This window comes from Vidua macroura, chromosome 5 (assembly GCF_024509145.1).
Source record: "Vidua macroura isolate BioBank_ID:100142 chromosome 5, ASM2450914v1, whole genome shotgun sequence".
Classification (NCBI taxonomy): domain Eukaryota; kingdom Metazoa; phylum Chordata; class Aves; order Passeriformes; family Viduidae; genus Vidua; species Vidua macroura.
This window is the reverse complement of record NC_071575.1, coordinates 10,435,485-10,462,033: the sequence shown is the minus strand read 5'-3', so window position 1 is coordinate 10,462,033 and position 26,549 is coordinate 10,435,485. Positions and strand designations below refer to the sequence as shown.

Genomic DNA, 26,549 nt, shown 5'->3' with positions numbered 1-26,549 from the left:
AGAAGTCATACAGGTTACATGCTCATGTAATTGACCACAATTCCAAGCACCTCAGTGTCCTGGAGGACCTGATCTGTTAGGTGGGGTGGGGGCAGAACCAAATATTTATAACCATGAATAAATTAGAAGGTGCCCTAAGCAAAAATACCTTTCCAGGCTGGAGCTGGGCTGGTGCCTCAGCAGGAAGGTCTACTTTCCCAAAGGCATTTTCCCATCCTTGCTTCCCCCAGCAGGTGTTCATAGACCCTCTCTCCAGCAAGAGAAGGCACAAGAGGAAGCAGGGAATTAACCCTTTGCTTAGAAGAGACTAGGCTCCTTCTCGTACTTGGCAAATAACAATCAGAAGGTACTACCTAAAAAGAAAAATTAAAAATAATCTGCATTGCTGTAGTTAGAGGGATCAGAGGTAACAGATAAAAACATCCTGCTGTTGAAAATGAGTACTGTTAAAATGGGTGGCAGTGAGGTCTTGGGTCCTGGTAGCAATGAAGGGGTTAAATAATTTCTGGCAGCCCATTGATCATGTAAAACCATAAAGCAGTTCCAGTAGAAGGAGACGTGTAGAGGTAGAAAATATCGGACCGAGTGCATGCTCTCTGTGGATAATAAAAATTACCCACTTTCTCACAGATGTCAAATCTGGCAGTTTTCCACTAAAAATTTGGACCGCATATCAACTATCCAAATTATTTTAGTGTCTGTTGAAGAGTGTGTTTGGCAGGGTTTCCAGCAGGAAAATAGGAAGTCGATTTGAAAACATTAATAGTATTTGAATACAACTGCTTAAGCTGATTGTTCCTTAGATGAACTCCAGTGGAAACACATTTTTCCCTGCAAGTCCCCAGAAAGTCTCCAGGTGGAGAAAGTGGGGATGTGAAATAAGTGCTTAAGAGGGCAGGGAGAGGTTTATCTCCATGGGTTTTACCTTCCTCTCCCTCCTGTTTTACTCCTTTGTATAGATCCTGATAAAATAAGTGGGGATATAATAACTGGGCAAGTGTTTGAGAGGAAGGGGAGCTGAGAAGGAGGGGTATGGACACTGAAGAGAGAAAATATGCAAATAATCTGTGTAGCTTTGAGGGTTCTGGATGAACCTCGGTGATGTGGGAGAGGGAGGGGATGTCACTGAGGCCTTGGTTATGATGTGTGTGCAATGGGCAGGTGCCATCAAAGCAGCAGCTGAGGGATTGGGTTAGGTGCCCCAAAAATGGGAAAAAAAGGACAGGAGAGAAAGCAGTCAGAGGTATGCTGTTATTTAAAATAGTGCATGTTTCACTAGTCAACTCCTAGAATAACACAGGATTTTTGGGGTTAAAACTCGACTTTGTGGACAAGCGCTGATGCTGAACATAGGGTTTCCTTCATCTTTCTCTGAAGCAGAGATGGCAGAATAAATCAGAGGAGTGGCAATACTGCTGTTAGGCTAGAACTGAGACACAGGGGAATGAGTCCAAGAGAGGAAAGCATCAGAAGAATAAACCAAAAATTTCCTGATTGGGAGTTTGGCTAGAAATGGGCTTATAACTCTAGATCATGGATATCATAAAATACTTGAAAACTAAGTAACAGGACAGCAATGCACTTCTGAAAGGAAATGGTGGAAGTCATGTTCTGGCAGGTACTTCCACTGGCTTTGACAGGCTGTTTTAATGCCAGCAGAAATAAGTTAGTATTTCTAACTGGGGATGTAATCACAGTAATGCTTTACTGAGCTTTTCACAGAACAAAAAGTAATAGGAAACAAATGCACTCTGGTCTCCTGGTGCTCTAGACACCTTCTGTCAGATCTTGAAAATGTCTTGTCCTGGCTTGGGCCAGGAGAGGTGCTGGAATAGAGTTGTTGTATTAATATGATTTTTTAAAAATTGGAATCAATTTCAAGCCAGTGCAGTGTTAATGGGGCTGCAGACGGAGTAGCACAATTATTTCTCTTCTTAAATCCTGCAACTCTTTTGTGCCCTTACGAGACTTAAAAGCGCATCAGCAGAAAAGCTCAGTCCTGCCCCTCTATTTACTGCTGCTCCTGCCCTGCCAGGGAGATTGGCTTGTTGCTATAGTAGGAACTGTGCATGTGAGAGAGGGAGTTGCTGCTCCAGAGAGCTCATGCTCTGCAGAGGTCAGAGTCAAGTCTCTGATCTGTCAGTGCACTGATACCCTTCTTAAAAGAGCTCTCGTGAAATTCTCAGGCTTTGCCACATCTAATCTTTTCTTCTGGTGCTTGGAGAATTATTGTCAATCCTTATGCAAAGGATAACAATAGAAATCAGGTGGTTTTCTGATTTGGTGAAATTCTTGATATAGCTGTAATTGTTAGAAATTTATTACTTGGATTTTGGGGAGGAAGCCAGAATTTTTTCTTTCAGAGGACTTTCAGGTCTCTTCCAAGAGGTTATCTCTGTGGTGTTCCCATTTGTCTCAGGCTGAGTTGGATTCCCAGAGGTTTATTTTGTCCAGCTCTTGTTTCCTGGGCAGGATTGCACTCTGTGGGAGAAAAGGTCTGGGAGGGAGAACACAGCAGGGTCCTTGCCCTGGAGTGGGGCAGAGGGTAAGTTGTGGAGAATAGTAAACACACTTGAACTATTAGTCTGGAGCAGTCAAGGGGAGAAAGGAAAAAAAAATAAAAAAGAGAGAGAGAGGTCTTTGAAATCCTTGGTCTTGTTTGAAGGGAAAAGTGTTCCTGTCAGGTCAGGATTAGTTAATATTTTTTATTGGTACTTCACCACTGAGTCAGGAAATGTCTTTCCAGATACTTAAATAACCTACTGGAAATGCTGAATTGATCTGTGTTGAGAGATTTTCTTCTATATCTGTGTTAGAGCACTGCCTATCTCCAGCCATTGTATTGGCACAGGAAGATTTTAAGATCCCTACCTGCCCAGTTCTGGCAAGTGTTGTGTTGTCCCTGTAGGGAATGCCACCAGCTGAAATGCTCAGTGCCATCTCAGGAGGTTTTCCTCTTCTTTTCAGGGCATGGCACAGGGAGAATAGGTGAGATAGTTAAATATGTGGATGTGAGGCATGTCAGCTTGCTGAAGCACTACCTTATCAGTTTTGGTTCTTTAATAAGACTAAGAGAAATTTAGGTCAAACCCAAAGCAAAGCTATGTCTGATCACCCAACCATCAAACGGGGAAAGATTTATTTTTATTATAAAGGGGTGCATCCAACAAAATTGCTTTTGGGTCTCCTAATCTGTGTTTGTGGTATCAAAATTTCAGCAAATCTCAGCTTTTCCTTTTATAATGAAGCTTGTTTCTTGTATAAATTCACTGTTTGCTATATATTCTGTGTTTGGCCATCATGAGAGAACGGGCAAGTAAATTAAAATCAAAAAGTCTCTTTACTCCTCCTTTAGTGTCAAAAATGGGATGTCAACAGGCCTTTTTGTCTAGATGATTTAGGTGGATCTGCCCATGTGACTGGATTCATCACTTAAAGGACCTTTTTGGAGGGTTTGGTTGATATTTTTTTTTTTTTTTTTTTTTTTTTTTTTTTTTTTTTTTTTTTTTTTACCTTAGGAGATAGCTCTCAATAATTCCCTTGTCTTTTAAGTTTTCAACTGGAAAGGAAACTTTGGCAACTGGAAAGGAACTCTCTGGGAAAGAGTCAAATCCTGACACTGTGGTGGAGTCTAGGTTTAAATCCAGTCCTTGTGGCTTCACTCTGGTCTGCTCCAAAGAGTTTAAGGGAAGGGCCTTTTGTCGTTTCTGTTACATGAAAACAGAAGTTCTAGGAGTTCCACAATTGTCCATTTTTGTAATATTTCAACCCCAGTTACAGGAACTGTAATTTACTAAACATTTGATCATTTACTTAGAATTATAATAAGGCTTTGATTATTATTCTTTTTTAATTCAGTCATTGAACAAAACTGAGTTAAATGTTTCACTCACACCTCCAACTATCCAGTGCTCAAACTTAGTCTTTTAACTTTTGGGCCTACTTTTATAGGTAAAACAGGTTGATTTGATGACAGAGGCTTCCCCAAAGCCAGAGGCACTTTCTCTTCCTGTTCTTTGGACACACATATTTCTTCTGATACCGTGGGCATAAATGTCCTTGATCTTCACAAACATATAGCTGGTGGGCATTATAACAAGTCTCAGCTTGCTGGGAGAAGTCTGTAAAACTGAGAATGCTTTCCAATGTAGATAATAAAATACTTTCCTGCTCTTTTATATGGCTTTAACACACACTGAGCATTGCAGTTCCTCTTAACCTGCCTTCCAGATTTCTTTGGAAGTAAAAGTTGAGAGAATGTGACTGATTTGGGTCCTGATTCTGCAGGTTCTAAGTGCTCAGAGCTGGTCAGGACCTGCAGCTGTTCACAGAGTTAAAGAATGTACAAGTCATTACTTGAGATACTTTTGCCAATAGAGCTTGGCTTCATCTCTCTAGGACTAGTAATAGAAATTTCATGAAGTCTCCCCTTTTGATCTCACTCTGTCAGATTCTGTGGCTCAGCAGGAGATCCAGTGGTCAGGATTTTCAGATTGTTTCATTCTTGTTTGTTTCAAGATGGGTTGGTGTACTTTTTTTAAAATTATCTTCCAGCTGAAAATTGCTGGCAGATTAAGTGTACATTGGTGACTCCTAGCATAAGAACATAACACTCCCTTAATGAAACAGTGACAAATGTACAAAGACATCATTTTCTGATAGTCCTCCTCTCACTCCCCATTCTGTGTCCAGCTTTAGGTGAGAGTGATAGTAACACATGGACTTCTGTGAAACTAAGGCTTTCTATGTTGTTACATCTTCCTGTAGTTATTGTTTCTGATTTTTCTGAGTTTGGATAGACTATAGTCTCAGCTCCAGTGTTTGTCTTGTGGCTGATATTTTAGCGGGAATTTCTACTTGCTTTTGTCACTTCAGCATTATTCCCCATTCCTGGAAGTGTTCAAGGCCAGGCTGGATGGGGCTCTGAGTAACACAATAAGGTTTCTCTGCCTGATAAGGAGGTTGTAATTAGATGATCTTTATAAGGTCCCTTCCAACTCAAACCATTCTAGAATTCAGAATTCATTTGTACGTCTGGGTTTTTTTTTGAGGATTTTCCAACTTTTTGTAGCTTGGAGGATTGTTCACCAGGAGTGACTTTGGCCACCTCTTCATTTGCAGCCTGCAGTTTTGAAAAGCTCCTATCTCCAGCCATCCTGTATTTGAAAAGTAATTAGCAATTGTACTGTTCATGAATCAATCCATTTCATACATCCTTAACACATGAAGGGGGATTTGCAGGAGCAGAAGGAATTTTATTTATGAAAAAAGATGTTTGTGATTGCTGAGTCTGAAGGCCAGGAGTCACAGGAGAGCATTGCTTGTTTGTCATAAGTGGAAAGTGTAACTAAATATTCCTTTATGATTTTTCCTTTTTTTAGAGGGTAACATTTAAATAAAGTTCTACAAACAAAAGGAGCTTTATTCTTTTAGCTCTTTCTTAGGCAGAGTGGTCCCTACTAGCTTTGGAACAAGATTGTCCAAGAAAACTTAGCAAAAGAAAATAAATAAAGCAGCACATTTAAAATAAACTGCATTCTAAAAGTAAACGTTTTTTTTTACCCAAACCACCCACATATATGTTAACATACAGAATTAGTCCTAACCTGCCAAAAGAAGAAAATGCACAACACCTTTCAAAGATGCAAATTGACAATTAACAAAACAATAGCGTTCTAGCCTTCCATTGCTGAGGTGCAAATTGATAATCAGATTGCAAGGAGAAACTGGTGGCTTCTATTTAAGTTTTGAGAGAAGGCTGCCTATGGAAGGAGGGGAGGGAAAGGGACTAAGAATGTGACCTGTTCTACAGAGGGAAAATCCCCCAAAGGAGTACAGGGATACACCAGCATGTATCAGCTGTATGGGCTGTGTGCTGTTAATTGTGACAACAGGAATGGGAAGGGAGTGGTAACATTTGGTTATGTTGTGGAATTGCAGACATTTTTTCTCATATATATCCAGTGCCCTACAGTGATGTTGATGGGAGAAAATGCAAACCCTGTATAATATTTTTTTTCCACTTACCTTTGGCAGTCTTGCCTTCAGTTTGCACATTAAATTCCATCTTCTGTATTTCTCCTAATGTTTCATACACCCATGAGCAGCTGCAGGTAACTGCCAGTTTATTTTACCCCAACTTGTCTCAGATATATTTTATCCTTTCCAAATATGAAATTTTACATAATGATTTCTACTTGAGTTTAAGAGGAAATAAATAAATGAGAACTGCCATCGGCTTTTCTAATAGGAAATTTTAGTGCTCAGTGCTTGGGCAAAACAGGTTGTTGTACTGCAGGAAATGTTCGTGTTGCAAATTAAAAAGGACATGAGGAACTGGAGGTTTGTTTGGACAGTTGTAATTTGGATGCAAATTTTGAAGAATTGATCATAAACTTTGTTTTGTGTTTTCTCACCATCCAAGTTGTGTTTGTTCTGTGCTTTTGGCTAACTGAAATAAAATTGGTGCCTTAGGTTGTGGCCTGTAGTATTTCTGCTACTATGTACCTGTGAAAGTTGATGGGTTTTAATGGGATTTTTGCTTAGTTTGATTTTAATTTACTGGTGCTGGTTCCCAATGCTGTTCAGTTTTTAACATGTGGTCTCTCCTGAAAGATCTGTATCGTAGCATGTGTAGCCCTTTTTAATTTTGTTCTTCTGAATTCTTTTCTCTTGAAGTTTTGTTACTATGGGATCTGCATTTCAAAAGTAGAAGAGTAATTTAAGGATAAGATCTTTTTAATAATCCGAATAATTTGTGGCATTTGACAAATATACAGATTTATAGTCTGGATTTTTTAAGACTCGTAGAAGTATTAGAGGCTTAGTTAATTTGAAACCAAGCCGTATGATTAAATGTCCTGGGTATCACGGAAAGTTTCAGCCATAATTATACAATTTTAATGAATTTGTTGCTCTTGAAAATGTTGAGTTGACAGCTGCTTAGGATGAAGTCCTGGCTGTTGCAGCACATGATAGGTGGGGGATTGCAGAGCTCTGAGCGCTCCGCGCGCTGCTCGGCTCCCTCTCAAAACCAAGTTGAAGATCGCTCAGTGAACGACCAGCTGAGCCCTCCCTTTCCATCAGCAGAGCAGCAGCATTTTATTTTGTGGACAGCTGGCTGGTAGAGAATACTTGACATCTTCCTCTGATTTGTGGTCAGCATGTGTCAGTGTATGTCAGTCCACCAGGATGGTTTTCATGGCCCTCATCATGTGAGGAGGAGTGGAGGAATTTTGGATGCTGATACCGGCAGTGACAGTACTCTTGAGCCTGGATTCAGGAAACAGATTAATTCCTCTTCCAGGTGCCAAGATTTAGCACCTTTTATGTATTTTGATTAGCTCTGAATAGGAGATTTTTATCCTTAGTGGTGTAATGGCTTGTTGCATTTAGACACCGCTTATTATGAACTAGATTCTGACATTCAATATTATCTGACTTCTCTGAAAGCCAGCCCCTCTTGAGTGAATGTGATGTTTGACAAGTAAATAATAGAGTATGATGCCCTATGAATGTGTTTTAACCCGTTCCACTGAAGTTTTTTTAGCATTGATGCATGTGTTTAAAGAGTGTAGTGTGCAAGGCATAGAAAGATGGAAAAGTTTGTTTATGCATTTAATAATTTCTTCTTGGGCAAGATTCATGTAGATATCATTCTACACAGCATTTTATTATCCTGCCTCTGGTACAAAGGGGTATGTAATCTGAAGGTTGGGGGTGGACTTATTCTTTTCAAATAAAAGCCACTAAGGCCAGTACTTTTGTCCCTTTTCATGTCTTCTGAAGTCTGTATGATTTCTAACCCTTTATTTCTTTTTTCCAGGCTATTCATGTTTGCTGTTGGGCAGGGCAAATCAATCTTTTCTAAGTACTCTTTAATCATAAATCCAGATGTATTAAGCTTGCTATTACCTAGCCAGTGGTAGTCAGAAAAAGGCAGGGGGGGAATGTCTAGTCAGTGTGGCTGAACTGTGATTGGAATCACAGGGCTACTTGCTCTGTGCACCTTCACTCTTGGACTGCAGTGATGCTTTTGGTCTCATTGGTGAGCTGACTTTTTAAAAATTTTGATTTTATTTTGATTTAATGGAGGCTGTGTTCTTATTCTGTCTAATTATTGTGTTTTGTGGTGCCTGTTTTGTGTGCACTGAATGTTCATTCCCCTTAGCTTACATTTTCCCTCTGGTTTTCAATAAATCTTGGTGGACCTTTGAATCCTGCCATCTTTTCTGCCCTTTTTCCCTAGAGTGCTAATTCCCCCCCTCCAAATATCTGTAAAATCAGCATTTTATTTTTTTTTCCCTCCTGAGCAGCTATTGCCATCAGCTGTTATAAAATAATGGCTTTAGATGTGTCCCTTATAATACATTGACCCCTCTGTCTGATTTATCATTAATTTCCAGAGATTTGTTCCAGGCTTGAACTAATACCTTCCCCCCAGGGTCTTGAGTTAAAAACCACACTGAAACCCACTTCCTTTTGCTTTTGTTCCTGGAATATTAATTGCATTGCCACCAGCATCCCTGGCACATGGAGACATCCCACCACAGTTAAAGGTATCTGAGTGGTTTCCACTGGCTTCTACAACAACATTCAAGCTTCTCACACTTATTTCTGAGCTTTTATTCTATCTTGCTGCTGTTTTCCTCTCCAGTACCCACACTCTTACCTATTGGAAAATTCATTTTTTTTCTCCCTGAAGTTCTTGCCAGTTGCTTCTTTCTATTTCTGCTTTGTGCCATTAAAAGCAGAAAAGGTACAACCATTTGCAGTGAAACTTGGTCTCTGCCTAACAGTGTTGCAGTATTTGTAAATTATAGTTTTACTAGGCTTGGAAGACTTTGTATGCATTAATTAATATTAATTAAAATACTGAAAGAGGATAAGATGACGAGTGCTGCAGCACAGTAAGCAGAAAGTATTGAAACTTGGGTTTTAAGTTTTTTTCATTTTAATGTACTGCTCTTAAAGTGGGGTGTGTTTGGATCTAGCAGGTTGAAGGCATGGTCCCTGGCAAGGCAGTGAAAAACTCTGCTTGGCTCTGCTGAGCACAGGACACACAGATATTGTGTGTTCCCTGCAGGACTGCTGGGACTGGAATTGAAGGACTGTTGAGAATTGTTACCCATCCCAGCTACGTCTCTAAGTCACCTTCCCTAGCCACAAGTTGTCTTTTAAACTTAAAATCAGAAATTTCAGCTTGTCCTTTGGAGATAATTCCCATGCTGGGGTGCTTTTATTAATGTCCTGTTTGTTCTTAGAATTACAGTCAGCTCTTCCTAAGCCTGGGACTGAAAAGGTTGCTGTGCAGGAGCCTGTTCCTTTGTAGCTAAGGCTCACTGATGAGCCTAGCTTAGGCCTTAGCCTAGCTTATTATTTTCCTGTTGCTGCAGTGCAGCCTGACAAGCACTTACAAACGCGTGCTTAGGACACGTTTGCAAACCTGGTGAACCCATAGATCTCCCTGCCAAGGCAATAGGAGCTGTCAGTCATTGCTACCTGTGAAAATTAACACCCCAGAAAAGCAAATCCACTCTGACCTGTTTTGAATTTTAGCCCTTTTGATATTAAAAAAAAAAAAAAAAAAGAAGTATTTTGACAATATGGAAATCTTAATTATTATTTGCTTGATTTGGAATTGTTTTGTATGGCTACTGAAATGGTTTAGTAGCCTTTGATCATATAAATAGAGTGTGTGAACATCTAGGTATATGAAGCAAGAATAATGGAATGCATATTCTGTGTCGCTTCTAGTCTGCAAGCCTACTGTTAACTATATTCAATTTTAACCTGTGAGGATCCACAGACATGTTAGTTGGTGGAGCTAATAGGTTAAAACAGTGCAGACAAATAAACATTTGGACAGTAAATCATCAAGTCCTTACTCATCACAGTGTTTATTGAATTAAAGGCTTCAAACACTGGGGCTGTAGGTAGGGTTCAGCCTGTTCCCACATCAGGAGGACACACTGCTTCTCATGCCTGGAGTGAAATTGCCCAAGACCAGAGCATGTCTGGAAAGTTTTGTTTCTTGCAGGCATTTATGCATAAAGGCTCCATTTGTAAGGCAGAAGTAGCTAAAAACAGTACATGGTAGTATGGGTAAGGAATGATGCTGTGAGAAGAGGAAAAGCAATAGTGCCACATTTTTGGGTTTGCCTGCCAGATTGGGGGCAGCTGTGGGGGTAAGACACTGCTAGTCATCCCTCTGTACTTATGCCTGGTATCCTTGGTTATTTATGCCTCAAGTTTCAAATACCTGGAGGTATTTTCTGTAATATAAGGTCAGATTTTAATTTTTTTTTTAATGCCTAGCCAAGAAATTCCAAGATTTGATTTAGAAACATTAGGATTAGAGCAAAAACATCATGATGTCTTTGTTTTACTTCAGGCCTTAAGTCAGTAGTGCTTCTGCCAGCTTTACCCAGAAGCAGGAGGGATGGAGACCTAAGAAAAATGCAATGAAAGCTGAATTCTTGGTGCATTCACAGATGTGTAGGAGATGGAGCTTTAAGAGAAGTGCACGTGCAGTGGCTCATGCTTAGGAACATCCCCATCACTTCTGTGGTGTGTGCAGCATTACCAGCCACTGGTGTGTGATAAAGCTGCCACAGTGGTGGCAGCCACTTAGCCATATCCTGTCAGCTCTTAAGTGTCACTAACAGTCTATTTGTCCCTACTTGGGCTCATTTGTTCATTTACCCTCACTCAGCTCCGTGTTGTGGAGCATCTTTTGGCTACAGGGGACATCGACCTGCTATGGTGTTTGTGTGGCTTTTTGGGGCTTTATTTTGTTAGGGATTTTTTTTTTTAAACATGTGTGGTGGGTTCACTTCTCTTCTCACCAAATCAATGAATGCACAACCAGCACAGTATGTTTTGCAGTTTTTATGCCACTTAGCACCGCATCCTCCTGCCTTCAGTGGCTGATGATAGCAAGCAAGTAGTGGTGGAGTAGGACAAACAGTATTTCTACCGCAAGAAAACATCCTAAGATCCTCTATCACTACAAATCTTTCATACATAAGGTTTATTTGATGCTCTGGAGAGCCAGATAACTGGGTTTTTCTCTTCATTTTCTCTGTGTTAACTATATTATCTGCTTCCCATTTGATCTGAGCTCATGGGGGCACCTGTGGTCGGGCATCGGAATTCCCGAGATCTTCCCTTCCTGGCGTGGTTGCTGTTTCCTCTCCTGGAAGCCTCACCCATTGCATTCCAGCTTTGGAATGCTTGTCTCCTGGGCAGACAAAGGAGTGTGGTGCTGCCAGCTGGCTTGTCGCTGTTGCAGACACCTCTCAGAGCGTGGGGAGAGGTGTGGGTGGCGTGATGCCGGGCTGGGGCGGCTCCAAGGCTGCGTGCCTGAAGGAAGGATCGGGCTGCCTCGGCCAGAATGGCTCAGGACAGGCTGCTGGGAGCAGCATTTCAGACCCCACAGATGCCCTGATACAATTCCAGCGTTGCTCGGGACCCTGTTTATGATCAGAGCCTTGCTGCAGGGTCTACGCTGCAAAGGGTGGGATTTACAGATAACTTCAGGAAGGGAGAGTCTGCTGGGAATCTGCAGCTTCTGCCTATTTTGGTTGACTGATTCAGCCTTTCGAGGTCATTTAGGGTGGATTGATATGTTCTCGTTCTCCGTATGTGCGGCAGCGCAAGGATCCTGCAGATTGCAATAAACGGGGAAAGGGAAGGAGCAGATTGTCCTACCGGAAAGTAAAAGACTCTTTCAGGATTGTGTAGGTTGTGCAATTTGAAGATCAACATTGCTTATGGTGAACAGATGGAGAAGATGATTAGAAGCTACAAGTGCCCTCCTGTGCTATAGGCCCAATGTCAGATAAACTACCTCTACAGAAAATTATCACTTTCTGAAATTCTAGGACAACTGTAGGTTGTATTCTATGAAATTGAGAGAGAAAACTGGTGTGAGGAGGAGGAAAGGATCTAGACTGTTAACTGTGTGAGACTGCAAACTGCCTCTCAGGAAGCTCAGATTCAAGGTGATTTTAGTGTCTGTGAGTGCTTAACGTTGTTTTTATGAAACTGTGCAAGAGGAAATTCCCATCATTTCAGTCCTGGAGTTCACTGTGGCTATCATTAGTGCAAACCAGGGTGATTTTTTCCTCAGTGAGGGCATACTCACCTGCCTCACGAGGTACAGTAACAGTGCAGTATTTGTACACCAGAGAACACATGCAAAAACCTGAACAAGCAGTGCATTTTGCCACATGTGGCTGTAGGAAAAGCTTGACATCAGCTTGAAGCTGGTATTGGAGCTGCTGTCAGGAATGCCTGGTTAAGAGCTGCAGACCAGTGTGTGTGGTATCAGTGAGTAGCAAAGCTGTGGAATGATGGGCAGTGATTGGGGAATAAATGGTGCACATAGACTAAGCTGGCACATCTTCTGTCTGGGAGCAAAGCATCTTCCTTGGGGGTTAGCTGGCAAAACTACCGGTGTGTTACAAGGATCCCAGCTAGAATCAATGCTCCAGGGACTGGGAGGGCACACAGTGGCAGGCTGGAAACTCCAGGAACTGGGTAAGTAAGCATTAGTGGCTGGCCAGAGCTTGGAGACAAAACAGGCAGTGCCAGGGCAAGAGAGCACAGCACAGTGCCTTAATGGAGCTCTTTCTGTGAGTTGTGAAAGGGCTGGAATGAAAGTTGTGCTCAGTAAGTAGAGAAAATACTGAAATTATAAGAGGGGAGAAAAAGTGCTTTTCCCTGAGGATAAGCCAAACTGAACCAGCACATGAGAATAAAGAATTTGGTTGTTCTTGTGGTTAAATCAATGGCAGTGAGCAATGGCATGAATTAGGAGGGAGGATGGTCAGTGGACATGGCTCTGTATTGTCCTGCTTTTGCAATGTGTGTGTGTTCATAAAAAGATATCTCCCAAAATCAGAATGAGCAGCAATGGGGAAGGTGTTCCTGACACGTGTATATAATGTATGGTATTACATACAGAAACTGTTGGATAAATGAACACTAAGATTGTGAAGTCAGGCTCTCAAAGCATAGGAAATGCCAGAATTAGATTTGCCTGCACAACCTTAATTCAGCCCCTTTGTGCATATGCATTATGATACAGTCTTTAATTACATGATCACATATCAGACCACTGAAATGACAGTGCTGAGAGAATGAGAAGATATTCCACATTTTTCTTAATCCTTTTTGTGTGTCCCTGTGGCAGGCATATTCTGTACACATTCAAACCCCAGCTTAAAAACAGAAATTCCGTAAATATTATTGGTGTAACCAACAATACGTGTGAAAATTAATAACTTCCTAAAGCCTCCTCTGTGATGTTTATCACTGTGTTATCTGTATGTTGTAAAGATGGTAACTGAGTCTCACAACATCTATCTTGGTGGTACTCTGTTTTACAGATGAGGGAAGGTTTTGAAGGGGAAGAAAACACCCCAGTTCAGTCAAATTCTACCTGCATAGCCAGTCATCCTAAATCCTGGCAGCAATCCAGTTCACTGAAGCCTGCTTAATTCTGAATATTTATCTGCCTTAGGGAGTTTCTGGATTACGTGAAAGTGTCTGAACTCTGCTACCCAGAGCTGAGCCCTTGCCACCTGTTTTAGGGGAACCCTGAGGAAAAAGGTATTTCCTACCCTTCTTTCAAAGTGATGCTGCTGTGCACCTGGCAGGCCAGAGCCGTGTGACAGTCCAGGCTCCAAACTGGCCAGGTGGCAGACTTGTAGAAGGATTGGGCTTTCAGTGGATTGGTTGATCCCAGGTGGATTCATGCCCTTAGCCTTTTCTGTGAGTTCCTCATGATGGTAACTGAAGAGGAGGAATCTTTCTTCAGCCTCTGTTCAGTCAGCAGAGAGAAGGAAACGCAGAGTTTACTTGGAATTAAATTCTCCGTGCAAGTCTCCAGAGGTACCCCCTGCCTCCATTTGATGTGTAGGGAAGGTAACTCCTGTGATTGGCTTCTAAATGCAGCTGGGGCAGATCTGACTTCTCAAGATATTGTTTTCCACTTTATTGTAGCTCTTCATATCTCTAAAATAAAGCATCAGTTGAGTGCAAAATATAGCAAAGTATATGTTCAGGTACACCAGGTCAGAAAGTGGGACACAGATGACAAAGGGCTTCGTGCAAGTTTTTGGATTCCTGCAAAACTGTCCTCCTTTTGGCTTGCAAATCTCTTCTGCCTTCAATTCTCGTGTTCCAATACCTAAAACAAATGAGTTCATGGTCCAGCAGACAACTTTGTAATATGTAACTCATGTTCCTTCCCAGAGCTGGTTCTTCTGGGGTGATATTCTCCTAGAAAAAACTGGAATTTGGTCATATAATTAGAGAGTATTGCAATCTGTATGTGCAAAGACTGAATCTTCGATTTGGCTTCCAACAGCTAAATAAGGAACGATTGTGAAAGCTTAAAGCACAGTGTTTTGTTGGATGCTCACTTTGGCTCAATATTTTTTCACCAGAGAATTTTATAGTATTAAACTGAAAATGTTGTAGATGTCTACCATCCTTTCCCTCTCACTTAGGTCACCAGAGGGCTGTTACTTACAGATACTTAGACGAAAGTCCTGCTGGTTTCTGCCAGCTGTGGACAGCAGCAGATGGGTTGAGTCAGTCAAAAGTCCAGCAGTTACTCCCAGTTGTGAGGGTAGTGGCCTCTGGCAGTCTTGGCATGTTCTAAATTAATTTTTGTCTTTCTCGTCTTCGCCCATACTTTTTTCTCTTCAGCTCCTGCCAGCCCATTACTCCATTTCTTTAAGCCGTGCTGCTTTGCTGTGCTTTAGGTCTTTACATGGAGTTAAGTTGCTTCAGCTGCCTTTACAATCTGGCAGCAAACACAAGGGTGTGATATTTTACTGCCTCTGCAGCACTTCCCAGTGCAAAACCTGGGAGCACTCTGGTGACTCACAGGGTGCTGCTGGAAGAGGCTTGTGAAGCAGGGTGGCACAATGAGGGTAGCATGCCCAAGGTACCAGGCCATCCAGTCTCTTGCACTGATTTTCAGCAAGTCTTTTCTGCATATGTGTAAATTGAGAGCTCCCTGCCCCTCAGTCTTGGGCAGTATTCCCATCGGTGGTTGCAAAGGGCAAGTGGCAAGAGATGATTTCCTCCAAGCACATTTCAAGGTCATCCAAGAATGATTTAAGCTGTGTCAGTGAGAGTGATTAAAAAAAAAAAAAAAAATGTGTGGCTCAGGTCATGAATGGCAATGTATGAAGCCAAGCAGTTCATTTCTTATACTGACTGTTTTTGTGTATTGGCTGCTGCATTTATTTTCTTATAAATACTATATATTAAGCCAACTACAACTAAGATTGTGATGTTTCCCATGGTGGTGGTAGAGGTTTGATCAGTGGTGGTGTGATTCCTGCTGATATGCAGGATATTTAGAGAGAAAAGCAGGGAACATAACAGGAGCCTTACAACATCGGTTATGTGGAATTCAGTCCTTTGAAAACCACTACTCCAGAGATTTAGGGAATTACTCAAAATTTACCTTTGCCTTCATTGTGCTGATTCGTTGCATGTACCACAGTTGCTAAAGTAAGAAGTACTGCTTTGCATTCAAGGAACCAGATTTTCATGCTTGCATCAGAAAAAGAAACAAACTGTCTTAGCTGAAAGAAGCAACATTATCAGCAATATAAATTTTCAAAAGTAATCTGTATTCTGCAATTCAGGTTTTGGGGTATGTAAGGTGCAGCCATATTTGGAGGTTCTGCTCTGCCTATTGTATTGGTGATTATGTACTGCGGGCAGGGATGAGGATTTGCTGCTTTGCCAGTTTAATAGAGGCGAGGTAACTAATTTGATTCGGGATACTCTCATCATGAGTTGCTTGAAGGTGTTCAAATTTGCTTATGAAATAGTCCCTTCTGAGCTAAGGAGATGGAAATGAGACACTAAAAAAGCTTTCTTGAAATGCTTCCATGTTTCTCAGCTCAGAACATCCCATTTGATATTAATATTAGGTACTGAGGCAAAGTCATCAGGTAGAAAAGGGAGGAAATGTAGAAATAGTAATTTTCTTGTGTGTTTCCTCAGGATGCTATTTTGAGGCTTTAAAAAAAAAATGCAATTCCTGCTTTGCTGCTGAGGCTGCTGTAAAGCGGGGAAGTGGCAGATGTAATTGAAGTCCCAGGGCCCTGCCCTAGAAGAGGTCCAATCCTGGCAGCATACATATTGCTTATATGAAAGCGAACAGATGGATACATTTGGTCAATTCTGCCGGGTTCATATGGAAACCTTCAGAATTTTTTCTTACTATTTTGAGTGGAATACTTAAATCTGTTATCTGCTGAGAGGCTGTGGTTGCCTGGGATGGGTGCTTTGGTAGTTCTGAGCAGGGAGTGTTGCCTTGATGTGGATGTCTCCCGATCAGATGTGTTTATCTCCCCATACTTCTTCCCCCCTCCCCTTCCTACAGGACCAATTCAGCTACTGGAGGAGTGAGCTGGATTTTTTTCAACTTCAGTGGCATGAGAACTGTCAGCTGAGTCTTAATCATGGAGCTATTACTGGTAGTGAATATGAAGGAAAGAGAGAAGAAATCCAGCTTACTTTTCAGATATAGATTGATTGCAGAAGCACATTTTGATTATTCTTGGGGTGGAGAGAGAAGAGGAAGAAGGAGATTTGGAGAACAAAAACATCACATTTTCTTTAATTTAAAAAACCCACTAATTTTCTGATCCTAATTCACGCTAAATTCTTGCTGACAGTTTTTGATGTTTCCCAATTCAAAACAACTGAAAGCAATGAATTGAAGGGAGAAGAATGAAGCATCAAAGAGGAGGGGTGTAGCTGCATTAGGAGGACACATCTTGAAGTGCTAATACTTAGTCTGGGAGGGGGAGGAGGTGGGATTAATCAATGCTTGAAATTCGTTGCTTTTGAGTATCCTCAGGTGTGTGTGTGCATGTGTGTAATGATCTAATAACATGGCATCAAGGGAAGAATTGGTATATGGCTAAATTCTAAAAGCCTAGCATGCAGATGTGTCAGCATCTGTATTGTCATCTAGTTATCTTTTTTCCAAGTGTATAATCATATAAAAATATACACAATAAGTATTTGGACACTATCAATGACAGCTCTGTGCAGTATCAAAGTTCTTAAAGAAACTCATTCTTGTCAGAAAGCTTTAACTCTAAAGATTTCCAGGAAAGCTGTAAAAAAAAGCAAAAAAAATTGCAATCTTTGATATTAAAAGCATGTTTCTATGAAGATTCTAGTTGTGAGTGCTCATTTCTGTCTTTTTTTTTTTAAAGAAAAACTTCTTTCAACCACTAGTGACAATAACTGTTGTTGAAAATGGGGGCTAGAAAACAAGAGTAGAAGCTGAAATCATTGGGAGAGAGAGCTAGAGAGCTTGAATTTGATAAAAATAGTTTCTTCTCTATTTCTCTCTCACTCTCTTGAGCTGCATCCTTCTCACAAAAACAACTCCACCCACTGTTGTAGAAAATGGCCATCTCTTGGTATGTTCTGTGGAGGTCTTGTTTTGATAGTGCTACTGCTAGTTTTGGGGTTTAACATGAATAACCCTATCAAATTTTGTTAAGACATGGAACCAATACAGAAGGACCCATGTATACTATTTAAAATACCCTTGTTAACAGAGATTTAACAGGCATTTCATTCTCCACTGTTCATCACATTCACACATGTGGGATGGGCATTAACAGATTGAGCTACATCTTTTCATTTCAATTCTGCAGCAGTCTTTCTTTGTAGGAATATTTTATGTAGTAATAATTTTCTTCCTATTACAGACTTTCTAACTATGTTAATGGCAGTAGACTGGCCACAGAGACATTCGTGAGAACTACCTTTGCAGTGACATTTAAACAATTTATTTGATCTTGCTTTAGCATACCTGCTTATGCCATTTTTTCACTCTGTTCATGACCTCAGGAGAACTTTGTGTATAACCATGGGCTTTTCAATCACATTCAGCTTAACAAAGTGGTATGCAAATTTCTGCAAGATGTTATTTCTGACGTCTTTGGGATTTGCAGTGAGCCTGCTAGCAGGTGGATGCCCCTGGACAGCATTGGCATGTTTAAGGAGCAGCTCCAAGGCCAGTTGGAGAAGGCAGAGTGTTTTAACTGAGGATGCTCCCTTTGATGAGTATGCAGTTGTTGGGTGAGCCTTGACTTACCCAAAGCAGGAGATGCTATTATCTTTTTTTTTTTTTTTTTTTTCTTGGTGCATGATAAGGGAAAAAGCAGAGCCAGGGAAAGTTGATGGCAAGGGGGAAAGAGGGCATTTCTATATATATCACATATGTACTATGTTGAATTGATCATTTTATCACCATGTAGAGAAATTGCAAGGTGTGTATTTCTGTCTGAAATGTGTTACTGGTGGGGGAGTGCTCTTGGCTAAAAGCCTAAATGAGGACTTTCTTTTTGGGAGGGCATATCTTGTCCTGTGCCTGGTGCAGCTTCTCCTATACTGGACCATGTGTAAGAGTGCTCTTAGAAAAAGTATAATTAAAAAAAAATACCACTGCCACTATAGCCTTTAACACATCTATCAGGTTCTATCAGGATCAAAAGTCCTACCATAAAGTGGTGTTACAAAATCATCCAAGCCAAAACCAGAGAAAGTGAAAGGCAAGAAATGAACTGAATTAACTGGCAAAAAAAAATTATATTTATCAGCCTGTTGATTTTTAGTATAATTCATGGAAATGAATTCTGTGAAATTGTCATTCCGTGACAGCTGATTGGGTGGGAAAAACGTAGGATTGCTGCTGAATGCTTACATTGACAGGAACATTGCCATTTGCTAAAAATAAAGCCCTTGGACACTAACATCATACAAATTTGTGTATGTGGGTTACCTGCTGAATGATGTCCCCTATATGGGAAACACTTGAAGTACATGATTAGTCTCTTCAGTTTCTGTTGAACTAAGTATATATATATTTTAGGTTTGATTTGTTGGAGCATTTGGGTTTTGAGTTTTTTTGTGTTTTTTTTTTTTTTTTTGATGTTTGGTTTTTTGATGTGTTTTTGTGGTTTTTTTGGTGGTTTTTTTTTGGGGAGGGTTTTGGTTTTTTTTTTTTTTGGCTTTTTTTTTTTTTTTGGTTTTTTTTTTTTTTTTTTTTTTTGGTTTTTTATAAGACAAGAAGGCAAGCCTTACATATTTTAAGTTTGGCTTCTTCGTAAACATTTGTAGATTGAGGTGCAGCTTACACTGCTGGCTACCCCTTATGCCTTTCCATTTCCCCATCAGAGTAATGAAAAAGAAAGTTTCTGCCTCAGAAGTTGTGTGGGAAGCAAGTAGGTTTCCTGGCTGGGTCATGGAGGTGGCCTTAGCATATGTTTGTGCACAATGTGTTGTTCCTGCATCAGTGAGCTGGGTTCTTTGCCCACGTCTAGTAGCCTGCCCACAAACAATCATAATCACTGTATGTGTCACACTCTGTCCTCTGCAGCACTAAAGCTCCTCTGCAGAAGGGGAAAATTCAAAAGAATCATCAGTTCTCCTCAAATTGTCAGCTTTGGTTTTCTGTGGTCATGCCAATTTAGTGTCTGGGTCTGATATTTTCCCTTTATCCTGCCTCTTCTGTACAACTTTGACTTGCTGTCGGAATTGAGTAGTCCAAGGATAAGACAAGGGAAAATCAAGCTTTCTGTCCCTGGGGTAAAGGAAATTATATGTAGTTCAACTTTCTCAAGTGACAACATTTATTAGGCAGTTACTACAGATGTCTGTATGTAGTTACAGATAGCTTGGTATTTTCTGAGCACTTCCCCAGTAATAAAATCCCAAATCAGTATTTACAGAAGATGTCGAAGCTTTTTTTCAGTGATTCCTTCAGCTGTAGCATTTCTTTAAAGATCTTTAATGGAAATTTGCAGCCATGAACAGCTAAGCCATGGATCCACTATGAATTTTTTGCAGACATCCTTCTTTTGCCTCCTTTGCCTGCCAGTGTGGGTCCAGCTTAAAACATACCCAGCCCATGTGTACATCTTAGGTGCTTCCATATGGGTTCCACTGTTGCAGTGCAGAGAGTACCTTAGCCATGTCTCTATCAAAAAGAAATAAAACAGAGTTGTAGATAGAGAGTGGGGAGAAAAGAGAGAGTCCTTTCCATTTATTTATGTATTTCTTTGCATGATTTTTGTTAGGCTTTTTTTTTTTTTTTTTTTTTTTTTTTTTTTTTTTTTTTAGTTTTATTTGTTTGGGCAAGTTTCCTGCCATTTACCTTTGCATTTGCATTTCCTATTGATTGGCAATTTTTAAACTGTTTATTGTGCTCTTTTGTTTGGCTGTTCAAGAGCTAAAACAAAAGCCACCGGGCCCTGTGAGGGACACATTTGCATGCGGCGAGCGTTGCCCGAGGAAAAAGTAATTGCTAATGCATATTTATGTGGCACAAATTTGCCATTTGTTTATGCATAAAATTATCAATAGTGCAGGGCGGCCCAGCCGTAGAAAATGGTGACCTTTTTAGCTTAATAAAGAGAAATCAGCTGTTATTGTGAAGAGATCAGCCATTTATTCTGTGTTGAGGGACACTGTCAGGAAAATGTAGATTGGTGCTGGCAATATCATTAAATGGAAGGCCAGTGACCCTTTCGGTATAGTCTATTATACTTTATCTAATAGGGGATAAATGACTCTGCTTGGCAAATAGATTTAAAAAAATAGAGAGAAAAAAAGAAAAAGGAAAAAAAAAAAAACCAACAAAAAAGCAATAAAACCTACTGACTTGTCTCTTACAGCCCAGCCACATGAACAGGTAGGTACTGAGGAGGTAGTCTTGCACAAGCCACCTGGTATTTTTCTAGCACAAAAATTATTTGAAAAACAACAACCAAAAAAACCCCAACCCTAAAACAACCCCCAAGCCCACTCTGTTTAGACTAGTTTGGACTGATTTGGAGTGGGAAAAACATCCAAAGCCAGCCTGTGATTCTTCCTAGGGCATGTCAAAACCAGCATTCTGAAGGGCCATAATGTGGATTGGATTTTTGGCTTGTGAAATGAGAACTCAGGTTTGAAATTTGGAGGTAAGGTCTCCTCTGAAGACAACAGGTTTTCAAAAATATTTATGCTTTTTTCTTTTATGCATTCCATTTTTTAAGAATGAGCAATTTGCTAGATTTGGAAGATCTCACCTGCAGGAGTTGCAGCAACACAGTTTTCTTTATAACACTTGACTCATTCAGCTCAACCTTTAATAGGCAGATTTAAGACTTGAAGAGTTAAAAATGAACAGCTGTAAGCCTCGAGGAGTTCTTGTGAAAATGAAAGTGTATGCACAAAACCTCATGTTTCCCTGTTTCTCTCGTTCTCTGTAATGCACAACTGAATGAGTTTTAACCACCAGGTGAAATGTGATGAGCTGAGTGTCATAATTGCTGTAAAATGTTGCATTTTCTGTGCAAAATGTGTGCTGGACTGGGGGTTTGATGTTTATTTTTTTTTTTTATCCATGAGAAATATCCAGCCAGATAATTGCTAGAATAATTTTGGGGCTTTGCTCTCTTTGCTTCCTAAAAATATACCCCAAGCTAATGTCCTCATCACAGAAAAGTCACCACAATGTTTGTCACTCTGTGTCATCTTCCTGGTGGCCTCAGTAAGAAACAGGACAGGAGCAATGAACTTGCAGATAGTGGAAGATTTTCAGGCAGGGCTGTGTGGATATGACTGTGGGGAGGTTGTGGTCAGAGGCAGGACTTTGGTCTACTCAAGGCTGTTGCTGTGATTTCACCCCTATTAAAATTTGGGCAACATTTAAATAAAAATACTTTAGTCAAATATAATACAACACATAAAACTGACTTGAGGAGATATTATATACTATATCATATATCACTTTCTCTAATGTTGTGAAAGTCTTTGTAAGGGTGTGTGCTATAGTTCAAGGTTTTTATACCTAAAATTTTCTCTTATTAGGATTTTTTTTTTGAAAGGGTTAGTTTAATTCCTGTACATGGAGCTGTTGCCTGCTTCTGGAATGGTGCACTTGCAGTCCTCCCAAATAATGATTCCCAACCATGTTGCTGTAGAAACAAAAATATTGTAGGACTAGTTATGGAAATAGAGAGAGAGTCAAAGAAATAATTTAAAAGTAGAATTTTTCTTAGGTCCATCCTATGGAAACTGCAGTAAATAGGAAAGTGAATTTAATTGCAGAGCAGGATCTAGGTTACTTCACATGGCACCAGGCCCTTTTTTTACTGGTTCTGTCTCTCTACTCAAGGCTGTAGCCAAGAACCATAATTTCAGCAGTCTCTGTTCATGTTTGGTGATTGCTTCATTGCATTATTAATAAACAGTTGAATTAGGTGGGTTTTTATCTTTAAAAACACATTTTTATTTTTACTTCAACTAATTAACCAAAGTTTGCTTAGTCCAAGTAAATCTGATTTTTTTTCATAGGGTCTTTTTCCATACAGATATTTCCAGCTCTGCTCCTGAAAAAAAATCATCTTATTCCCATCAAAGCTTGTAGGCAGTTTTGCTTTGTCTTTTCTAACAGTCATAAAACAACCCTTTTGAAGCTGCTTGACACCAGCTAGAAAGTTGTATGTAGATAAAATTACCAGGAAGAAATGCTTAAGTCTGTATGGGAATAAACTGGGGGTCACAGTGTTGTAAACTAACCCAAATAAAATTGAGATTAAAATTCAGGTGGTGGTGGTGGTTGTTGTTAATGCTACTGTTTTTTTTTTTTTTTTTTTTTTTTTTTTTTTTTTTTGGGTTTTTTTTTTTGTTTTTGTAAGTACAGAGAAATTAGAAAGAAAAGCCTCTTCAAAAACCTAGAAATATTTATGGTCATGGAAAATCATAAGTTTTGTAAAGAGTTTGTTAAGGGAGGAGGCAGGACAAGGACAAGCAAGTATCACTGGTCGAAGTTGGTGGCAGCAAATAAGAGAATGAGCAAAATGAGTGTTACTTTTTCCTTGTATTCTGCTCATATGAGGAGGCCAGGGATAACACTCAGTTCCAGGTTGCTGGGAAAGGCTAAAAACATAATGGGGAATATTCTCTAAGCAAATGTTACTGTGACCTGTTTTGTCCTGGGGTTTCATCCTAATTAGGAGTGAATTGAGTGGGGCTTGTTCTTTTCTCAGCTCATGGTCCATGTCTGCTGTATTGATAATGTGTGGGTCAGGGAAGGAAGATAAAGGACTGGTTTTATATGATGATATTTAGTCAATGAATGGCTAGTTTGATAACCAAGTAATAAGAGATAAGCAATTGGTATATTTCAGTTCTTTGTGATGCTGGTAAACAGGTAGTCTAATAGATCCTACAAAACTTGACCTATCTTTGTAGGAGAAAATTTTGATTCACTGAGGAATGACTTTCTCCCCTCTTTCTTCAGCACAGATTTTAGAGATAGTTATCTTTCTGAGAGCAGAAATTCATGACTGAGGAAATTTCTATACAAAATATACAGAGGAGACATTTCTGTTTGTTCATCTGATTGCTCAAAAATAATATAGGAAATTGAGGTTTGTCTTCACAAAGTTTGCCTGCATGCAGAGCTCAGTAGGAAACCAGGGATGGTTGTCTTTTGAACCTTCATGCACTAGCCTGATATTGGTGGTGTCTTATATGCTGCTGCTTTTCCTGAAGCTCTCCGAGTTGTAGGGCTGGAAAAGTAATTCTGTCAAGTTAAACCAGTAGGAAAAAGCTCCTGGGTTTATATATTAAGGATGTTGATTTCAGAATTTGGTTGTGTGTGTGTTTTGTAGTTGAAAAAGAAAAGAAATTCCTGTTTGTATTCATTATATATTTCATACTACAAATTGTTTTGGTTAGACTAGCTTGATAGTAATACACTGTAGTAAAACTTAGGGATGCCAAACCTGGCTAGAAGGACAACCACTCCACATCTGAGATGAGCTTTGGCCTGTGTGAGCACAAGGTATCAGGTCACAAGCTCAGACTTGCTTATGCTCATTGCTGTTATGCATCCTACACATGCACACCTTGTGCCACTTTCTGATGCATTTCCTCCTTCTCTGCTGAAGGTTTGGGGTAACCCAGCAGCAACCACAACTGCAGGAGGTGCCCAGAGAAATCTGAGTTGGCTCATGCTCCTGAGCTGCGGAGGTTCAGGTGGAGTTTGGGAAGTCACTGAGTGTGAGTCCCTGAAGCCCTGGGCTGTGTTGTGCCTGGGGAAATGCCACTCTGTCACCCGTGCAGGAAGATCAGGTGCAACTCAGGAACCTCAGGGCAGTGTCTAAGTCATGGAGTAAGTGTGTGAGTAACCCATCTACTCACAGAGTGGCAGCTGAAAGCAGAAGCAAGTGCAGAGGACTCCTTGCTCCCAGCAGTGCACTGGCACTGCTCACTGTGCAAGCATGTCAGGCTGGGGGTGCAGAAACACTCACTGTAATTGAGCTGCTTAAGCACTTCATAGAAACAGGAATATGGAGTCATATCTTTCTCCTAGTTCAATCTTTGTATTGATTTATCATGATAAGAGGTGCTTCTTTAGTTCTAAAAATGTCTTTTTTTTTTTTTTTTTTTGCTATTACATATTTCTGTGGCAGCTTTTCCACGTGATATATGTTGGGTCACACATTAATTTACACCAGCCTCTGTTCTGCAAAAAAGAGTTCATGAACTAAATAAAGAGGATTGGGGAGGGGGATGTCTAGCAGAGCCCAGGCTTTTGTTTCATGTTTTGGATGTATTTTCTTTTTAAAATAAAATTGTTGATATGCATTTGCTTTTATTTTTCTAGCCTTCCTCTTGCTGATGACCGGGTTCCTGTTTGATCCTGTTTACAAGCTTTCGAAGATCGAGAATAACCCCAACTCCTCTGCACTGGGTAGGAAAACAAAGCCATAGGAAGACACAGTGCAATTATTCTGGAGGGCTGGCAGTAAGGAAGAGTGTGGTACAAGGAAGAGCTTGTGGAGAAAAAGGAGAAGGTTACTAGGTTACCACAAAAGACATTAGTGTACTTAGTTTTTCTCACCCACTCTTGGACTAGGGAGGAGGGGGAAGAGTGGGTAGCCAGTAAATAAGCATTCTCCAGGGTGTGTATTCTCAGTGTAAATATTTTAAGTTTGTCTGTACTTTGTTGCTCATTCAAATTGCTTTGCAGTTGTGTTTCAACCTATTCAAAACATTCAATAAGATAACTATGGAAGAGTTTTGGGGTTGGATTGTTGTTTTGTTTGGTTTTGTTGGTTTTGTTTTTGTTGGGTTTTTTGTTTTTGTGGATATATGTGCAATATTTTAGTAATGTCGCTGTGTAAATGTCTATATCCCAAGTACTAAATTTTTACAGATATGGTGCTTTTTGTCATTAGGGAGACTGGATGGGGAAGAATCTGGTTAAATGCTGTTGGCCTGGCAGGAGATTCAGTTGCAGATAATCCCATTGGTTATTGTGTCTTGTTGATCCCGATGCCAAAATGATTTTTGCTTTCATATATTCTCCATATATATTTGTAGCTCTGTAGACTGTTGTTATACAGTTACATGGTTTCCTAACTTCAGCACTTCTACTGTTAGACAGACGAATTCCTGAGGGCCTGTTCTAATCCTGCTTTTTGTGGGAATCAAGGACAAGCCACCTTCCCAAGACCTTTCTCATGTAATACGGCATAACTAGCAAGCAGGGGGGCTTCAGAGGGGGTTGCACCAAGAGGGGGAATTACTTCATTGCCTTTCTAACTGAAGATTCTTGTCAATTATGCTTATTTGCTAAACTTACGAAATGTGCTTGCCCTATGTCACAAGCGCATTTTTGACACATTTTTGGAATGTATTTTGGGGTTGTTGAGCACCTGGAGGGACCCTTCATCAAAAATGGTAACTGCATTTTGTCACCTCACCCTGTTTGGCTCTTGATTTTGGGGGTTGAATAGGCAACAATCCTGAAGTAGTTTTTGTGCTTAGTCTGATTTCCATGAAGAGTAAATGCTTACAGAATTAGGGTTTCAAAGACAAGCACTTCCTTTAGGTAGCTTTGTTTTTACCCTTGTTACCGTGGACGTCAGGGAGTGGAGTTGAGGCTGGCATTCTGGAGTGTGATGGGTTTGCCATGACTTAGGTGTCGCCTGTCTTTGACCAGGTTGCTCTCTTATTTCTTGTACCATGAGTGGCAGTTACTAAAACATCAGGGTTAGAAACGCAGCTGTGGTGACAGGTGACACATCCAGTTTTCCTGGCTGGAAATGAGGAGAAGGTGTGGAAGAGCTGTGCAACTGAGATTTTAGGCCTGACTAAGCTAAAACCCAGAGACAGCCTGCTTGATTTCAGTATGATTTTGTCCACATGCAGAGGGCTATTCTACTGTTGTTTTCCAGAAGAAAAAAAAATTCTAATTAAATTTGAATGCAGTATTATGTGAATGATTGATAATATTATGGTGTAAATCGATGTTTTTCTGCTTGGTGATGAGGCCTTAGACAGGCATCTGAGATGACAGTCTAAGTCATGGTATTTTAACATGATTGATTCAGATATGGAGAAGTTGTACGATTCACTTATATCTTTCTAAATGCCAGAAGTCAGTTGTGACATTCTCATCTTTTCCTCTTCTAAATAAGCTTATC

At 40.3% G+C, this 26,549-nt stretch overlaps 1 protein-coding gene across 2 annotated transcripts in view; it reads left to right on the top strand.

The window, feature by feature from the left end:
* SOX5 (SRY-box transcription factor 5) overlaps window positions 1-26,549 on the top strand; it is a 611,216-nt gene that overhangs the window by 121,335 nt on the left and 463,332 nt on the right. For both annotated transcript variants that reach the window (XM_053977622.1, XM_053977623.1), the window contains exon 2: window positions 24,725-24,811. The gene's annotated coding sequence lies outside the window, so the exon portion shown is untranslated. The remainder of the gene's footprint in view (window positions 1-24,724; window positions 24,812-26,549) is intronic.